A 7,694-nucleotide genomic window follows, 5' to 3' on the forward strand; every position below is an offset into this window, starting at 1 on the left:
AATTGATCGAGAATAGGTAAAAATAAGGTATATCTTCGAGATTACTTGGGTCAGTATAGGTTGTATAGATGTTTTGCATATTTCAGATGAAGTGTGATAGTGATTATGCTTAAAGAAGAGAGTCTACAGAAAAGGACTAAGTGATATGATGGATTAAGTGATATGACGAAGTTTTGTGAGGTTTCGTGATCAACGACTAGTGAGAAAAGAATTTCAGGTAACCAATATGTTAAGGCATAAGGAAGTGGCTTGTGTGGTACACAGTTGGATAGTTTCGTAACCCTCTACAGTGGATTAGTTAGTATGGTTTTAAGGGAAAGAAATTGTGATGGTCCTATTTATGGGAAGGTTGGAGTTATATTTTCGAGATGAGACCGTAGTCGTAGTAATGTGTTATGCTACAAGTAATATTGACTGGATATCTTGGGTGAATACTTTTGGATATTAAGGACTCAAAAATATTTGTGCTAGGTTTGTGCAAGAGGTTGCGAGATTTGATGCTTTCAAAAATGTTATGAGCATATCGAGGTGTTACAATGGGAGATTAGATGGTTAAAGGGGTATTATATGAGGCTACAGGTGTGCGCTGAAAGATTCAGGGTTGTATCAGATCCGCGTATTGGGTATTCATAAGGTATAGTTCTTCAGTACTCAGTTGAGAGCTGTTGACACCTAATTTTTGACCTCCTGAAATCTATTTTAAGTGCTCGGAGTCCTTGGACAATAGATAAAATCAGTTGTGCACCCCAAAGGGGTCTAGGTAATTTTTATGAAATTATTTGGGATAATATTTCACCCTTTTGAGTTGATAAAGAAACATTTGAGGTATTTTTAATTTTTGTGGAAATTAATTTTTTGAAGAATATTTTATTACAATTAATCAAAGGGGAAAGAAAGCCCTTTTTTGGATAATTATTTGTTTAGTTGATTAAATCAAGAAAAAGTAGATTAATGAGTAGTTTTATTCCAGTTTTATTGTCCAAGGCACTTTGAGTAATTAAAAGGAATGACCATTTTACCCTTTAAATCCTGATTCTGTGTGCGTTTGCGTAATCGATTAATTTTCTTTTATCCGGTTAATTAACTTGAAAAAACCAGTATCTGCAAAATAATTTTTACTTTTATTTATGGGTTGTATTCTTAAATTATTTAAGTCCTAATGGACTAATAATTAGTTTTCATCATCTATTTTTATATTAGTCGATTTTTCCCCGACCTTCTATATGTATGTATGTATATACATGGTGCATATATACACATGTATATATATGTAGACGAACTTGGGACCTTTAAAATAAAAATGGTAGGAAAAGGCCCAGTCCAAAAGACCAGACCCGGTCCATTAAGCCGCTAAAATAGGGGGGGGGGGGAGGGGAGTCTTATACTCCTCCCCGTTTATTTCATTTGGCCCTAGGGGCCTATGTGCAAAAGAGGGAAGAGGGAGGAGGTAGGGGTAACCCTAGCGCCGCTTCCCTGTACGCCATCACCTACCCACCACTGTTTCTCGGTCACGTCCCATCGATTTGGAAGTGGGTAAAGCAGAGGGAAGGCAAAGCCTCTAAAATCGGGCCAAACATTCCTTAAAGGTATAACCTCCCCCCCCCCCCCCCCCCCAATGTTATATATTTTGTTAGGATTGAGTGTTTTGGGACCTTTGATTTCGTTTTGCTTTAGATCTGAGTCGTTGATTTAAGTTTGTGAGTGAGACTTGGACAAAACCTACAAGTCCCACATCGATTGGTTGTAGTTTCAGAGAATTTTTGGGGTTTCTATAAATAGAAACCCCCATTCACGAAAGAAAGAGGTTGTATTTTAAGAAAAAATTAGGGATTTGAGATATTAGTCCTTAAAAAGTTAGATTTTGCTCAAAAGTTTTAAGGTTTCTTCGATTTGCTCGAAAACCTATTTTCTAAAATTTGTTGTTGTTTGTTATTTTTGGCATTTCTGGGCTTGAGTTTGGAGGAGGTAACATCCAAGTTCCATTTTGGTCTAGGCCGTGCCAACAAAAGGTAATACTCATTCTTTTTGTTCCTCTGTTTAATTTCAGTCTTTTTAATACTTGCTTTAGTTATATCTAAGAGTTTTTGGTGGTTTTGTTTCTTTGACTGCGATTTTATGGTTATTTATGTTTAGATGTTAGTGTTTAATTATTTGGTAATATTGTTAATTGATTTCTATTTTGTGTTCTTGCAGTTTAGTCTAGTTGGACATAGGCATTAGTAGAACTTGTTAAGTCTAGGTTATTATGCTCCCTGGATTTGTTCTTATTTTTCTTTATGGATAAATGGATTTTGATGAAGAAATGAACCAGTTTAAGTACCTTTTGCCCTTTTTTTTGAATTAGTTCACATAGGGCTTGTGTTAAGCCTAGTTGAGACAATAGCTTAATGGAATTCTCTTATTGATATTTGTTTGGTTTTTGTTTGTTCTTACTTGACTGAGGTTTAGCTTTGATATGGGCTCATGTTTTAACTTGAGGCATTCACTAAGTCCTTACCTTTTTTGTCGTTAAATTTAATAGTTAATGACTGGAGTAGTTATTGTTACAGTCTAGTTTGTCTAGTAATTAATCCCCGGGAACTGGATTTTTTTTTTGTGGTTTAGCCTGGTCTGAATTCATGTGTGTCAAGCTTAGTCAATTTGATTAGTCATTTATGATGACACTAAGATTCTTCTTCAGTTTGGTATAACTTGATCTATGTGAGGTTGATTTTAGCCAGTTGAGATTGGTTCTTTGTCTGATACAGGGGCCCTTTTCTTTCTTTCAAATTGTATCTAATACTTATTTGTTTCCCTTTCCTTTGGGTTTGTTTGCTCATACTGAGGTTCTAGTCCTTCCCTCTTGAACCTATTTGTTCATACTGAGTGGATTTTGGGAATTTACTTAATGTAGGCTTGTAATTTGAACTGGTTAGGTGTCCTTCTAATTAACAAATGCTTCCTTGTTTTCTTTGTTGTCTGATAACTACAATTTCCCAAAATAATTTACCTAGAGTTCACTTAAGTGTATATGATTCATTCTTGACTTGTTTTGGTTCTTCTAAGTGGCCTGGAATGTTCACTTATAAGAAGAGACTACTTTTCCATATAAATTTACTCCACCTAGATATAGGATAAGATAAAATTGAGGAGAAGGGGTTTGAAAATGTAGACTAAACTTTACTTGGTATTTGTTTTACTTATTTGATTGAACTACTCTTTTTGGCCAAGGGGTGAAGTGTTCAGGAGTTTTGCAAAGTTAGTAAGTTTGGTACTTAGCCTTTTCATTTGTTCAGACCAGTAGTGTAAAGTGGTAGTTTACCTTAAAAGAGGAAGATCTTTGCTCATATGTGTTATGATCACTTAAGGCAGGTATTTTTCTTAAAAGATCAAGTAATGTGTGTGGTCTGGGCTACTGCTTTAATGTTGTCTTGCATGTACCCCTCAATTTGTCTAAATTTGATGAAATCTCTCATTTGGTACAATCACTTATTATATTGTGAATCTGTAAGTAGCTTAGAATTAAGTGAGGCCTTATTTCACTTTGCCTGGTTTTCCTTGTGTGATCATCTAGCTACTGATTAAGAGAATTGGCAGTTTGTGTCATGGCTGTTTCACTATCTATTCTTGCCCTCTCCTTTGTGTCCTTCCATTTTAGACTGTACATATAACATGATCAGGTTTTTGAGTCAAAAGTTTTGATCAAGTTTGAAAATACAAGAACCAGTCCTAGATACTTGCTTTGTCACTGAATTTTCAAAAGAATTTGTTTCTTTGAACTTATGTTTGGTTTACAAACCCTCTTGTGATGTCTGTGTTCATTGAACCTACATGTGGATTGATCTTAAGTTACAAAACTGTCTTGAAACCCTCCTTTCCTGTAAAATTTTAATAAAAAATAAATAAGTCTTCAGTGTCGTAGGATTAACCTAGACCGTTGATTTTTCCTTACTCTGAAAACCTGCAGCTTGTGATTTCTTTCAAGCTGGTTTTGTGTCATGGAATTCTTGTGGTCTTTCTTTATACTTGTTTGAATTTAGTATTGTGAACAACTAGCCAATTAAGCTGAGGTCTCTTGTTGATTTATCTTTCTTGGAATTTGATGAAGTCCCATGGATGTGTTTGTGTGTGCATTTTAGACTTGGAAGCCATTTGGCCTCAGAAAAGGGAACATTAGTCCTTGCATTTATTGGTAATGCAACTATGTGCTTTGACCTAGGCCTTCTCCTACTTTGCTTGTTCTCATTCTGAAACTTCTTTTTGTGTTAAATGGATTTACATCTTTAGCTGGGAAGTTTTTTTTCCTGCTTGACTCCTTTTGTCTTAAAAAATCTTTCTTAAACTGTCTTGTGGCCTCCATGTCCACTTGGTGTTGCAATTTGTCTTCCTTGTGTGTTTTGATTCTGATAAACAAAAGGTGTGCTTTTTTTTTTTTTGAATTATGGTATGATAAAAAAAAGAGTCTCTCCCATGGTTTTGGTTCAGTTTAAAGATGTCAGGGAAGATTAGTTTGTTCCCACCTTTTGTGTGCCTATGAAATGCTTGTTCGGAGTACACAATGTCCTAACTTGATAGCCAAGGTTTATTCATATAACTTAGACATAGTCTTAGGGTTTAACCAACTTGTTATTGTGTGCTTCATGTTACAAAAAAGGGGTCTTGTCCCCAATATTTACAACTAGCTTTGACTACCAAGAGTCTTTAGACTTGGACCACTAAGTCTGTTAAGTAGGAAGTTATGGCAGGATTGAATGTTTGTAAATCTGCCTAAGGCCTCTGGTATTGTTACTGGATGATTAGGGTGAGGACCTTAGGATGGGGGAAAGGGTTTTAGGAGAGGAAAAGGTGAGTATGGGCATGAACTGGAGGTAGTGACCAGTGGGGCCCAAGATCCCTTTTTGCTGAAAGGAGACTCAGGTAAGGGGATGGGGAGGTGATGACCCCACCCCATCCTATTTCCCTTTCGGGGCCTGAAACTCTTACTTCCATTTTCTTGGACCTTCCCCTCATGATCCTGGGACTCACAAAGGCTTCAGGTAGGGGAAAATAGTCTAATCATGTCTAGAAGAGGAGGAAAGGTGTACCTAGAACCAAATTAACAACTGCAAATGTTTGCCCAGTCTGAGTGCTATGTACTTTGCTCTTTTCTATCTTAAAAAGTCCTTTGGTCTGAAGGGTTTGTAGGTTCTTGAGCCTTGTTTTGTTTGAAATTGGTCTGCAATATTATTTGAATACCTACTTGTCCATGACTGTGTGTGTTGCCTCTTTGCTGGTATCTTGTCTTGACCCCTCCCATGGCATAGAGTTAGAACCAAACTGCTGTGAGTTATTTGAAGTCCCAGCTTTGTGTCATACTTACCCTATGCCTATGTGACATTTGCATTAACACTTTTCCTATTTTTACATCAGTGGAGTGAAACTTTTCTTTATAATAATGCTTTGACCTGGTCTTGGCTACTGCATCTGTGTGTGATTCATGGCCCCAGACCCCTCCTCTCTGGACCTACATCTGTTTTTTTTCCTGCATGTTATTTTTCCCTTGTAGCCTTGCCTCTGTCCTCTTTCACCTCTAGTGTCATGAGTTGCCTACCCACACCACTCTGTGCCATTGTTTTCCCTGTGGGTTTTGCAAGACCGTCCTGTTTCCTTTTGACTTGTTGCTTCTTGTGTGCTTCTCTCCTTTTCCGCTTCTCTTTTTTGGTTGAAACACCTTGTATACTTGCTTATGTGTGATCACATAACCTCCAAAGTATTCCATTTTTCTCAACATTATTGCCTACATTTGATCATGTACACCTCCCTCTATTTTAATATGCCTGCTGGACATGCCGACCTAAGTTTTTCTTGTTGGGCTTTAGTTGGTTGAGGTTAGTGATCCCCTGCTGGACATGAGATGCATATATAAATATTTTTGAGGTTAGCTGTCATCTGGCCAGGCTGTTTGAGCCTATACAAGTATTTTGGTTTGTTGTATTTTGTTTCTTTCCCTGTTGCCTCTGTTTACAACTGCTGGTGCTGCTTGCCTTTTCCCCTTCAAAAGAAGTTGTATTTGATTGGTCAAGTGCCATTTTGCGACATCAAGTTTCTTTATAATGTTTGTTTTAGTGTATATACTTGTATATTGCTCCATGGCTGTTCATTGAAGCTACTAGCATATTGCTTGTGTGTCCATAGCATTTTAGTTCTGTGCTCTCTCTGTCCACTCTCAATAAGGTCCAAATGAATCTAAGGCCAAGTGTGGTAATTTGGGGTTGTCTTAATCTCCCGGTGTTAGCCATGCCTGGGATTCCTCGAAACCCCTTGGAACTTGTGCGACATCAAATATACGGGATCCAGACCTAGTCCCCATGCCATGTATAAGTTTTAGGATAACTTGAGCTTTGTTAGAGTAGGGAAAGGGGTAAGTATGGATCAAGTGTGGGCTACCTTATATATATGTATATGTGTGCATACTTTATATCACCCAAGTGTGTGTATTTATAATTTTAGTTATTTGCCTTAGTTATAAGTTCAGCGATTATAAACTAACCGGTGTTTTTCTTTCTTTTTCCCCTCCTCCTCCTATCACGCGACCACTTGGGTCACAAATGCATGAAACCACCCCTTTGGTCCTAAAGCCCAAGTAGGAATACTATTTCAAAAATAGAGTCCGGGAAGACAAAAGAAGATACCGAGGCGCGCAGAAGGCCTAGCCATGGGTGAAAATGGCCAACTAGGGGCTTGGTATGCCCCTAGTCTAACCCAGTCTCTCTTTATATTTGATTGACTTATTTCCAGCTTGATGTACTTGTAAAAATGTGTATGCAAACTCATATTAAAGTGGAAAATCCTTATGGTTGGAATTAGACGTCTTAGGACAACGGTTCTTATGCCGTTTAGTCGACTATAGGTCCCCGTACCCGTTTTTTTAAAACCGCGGACTTAAGTATAACGTTTTATAATGACTAAGTATGTAAATGACATAACTCAAAACTGATTTTAAGTACAAATTAGGAATAATTTTTTTCTCTAAATCTGAAAACAAGGATATCGGCTTTAACAAGAGAGTTTCAAGAAGCAAGTTTCTTAGTCGAATAAGAACTGGCTTTCCTTTTTAAAATCAAATCAGTATTTCGGATAAAATAGGTCCTTCCAAGAAAATGACTCCTAAATCTTACAAACTTTCCTTTCACACAAAAATGTTAATGTTCTCTTCTTCTTCTTTTTTTTAAATTTTTTACAATGATACGCACCAAACCGAATAGGATAAAGACAGATTTTTTCAAGTTATAATACTTATTTTAAAAAAGGGTTCAAAACAAACATAGTGGATTTTCACTTATGATGTTGTTTTGGCCTAGAATAGGCCCAACTTAATGTATATTTTCAGGCGGGATATACTCGTTCAAGAAATATAAAAACCTTTACAAAACGTTTAAAAACCCACGCATAATACAAAGTTCCGGATAAGACTGAAATGTACCAATACAAACCAACCCGAGCTTTGGTGTATGAGTACAAAAAAAAAAAAATAACTAACAACTTTTTTTAAATAACTAACAACTTTTTTCACTCTTCTTTATAAATTCATACTTATTCCTTAGAAAAGAAAACTATTTACACTCGAAGATAATAAATCCGAAACTACGATACCCTATAAATAAAGGGGATATATTCAAATTCTTCAAAAAAGATATGATATGACAGTTCTTTTATGGGAAAATAAGCACATAATA

General features: G+C 36.5%; 1 long non-coding RNA gene across 1 annotated transcript; it reads left to right on the top strand.

Annotated features, from left to right (window-relative positions):
- Positions 1 to 1,419: 1,419 nt before the first annotated feature.
- LOC132602276 (uncharacterized) lies at positions 1,420 to 6,796 on the top strand. The gene is made up of 3 exons (XR_009567703.1): positions 1,420 to 1,586; positions 1,956 to 2,009; positions 6,597 to 6,796. It is a non-coding gene; the product is annotated as an uncharacterized LOC132602276 (long non-coding RNA).
- The last annotated feature ends 898 nt before the right edge of the window (positions 6,797 to 7,694 follow it).

This window comes from Lycium barbarum, chromosome 7, assembly GCF_019175385.1.
Source record: "Lycium barbarum isolate Lr01 chromosome 7, ASM1917538v2, whole genome shotgun sequence".
NCBI lineage: Eukaryota > Viridiplantae > Streptophyta > Magnoliopsida > Solanales > Solanaceae > Lycium > Lycium barbarum.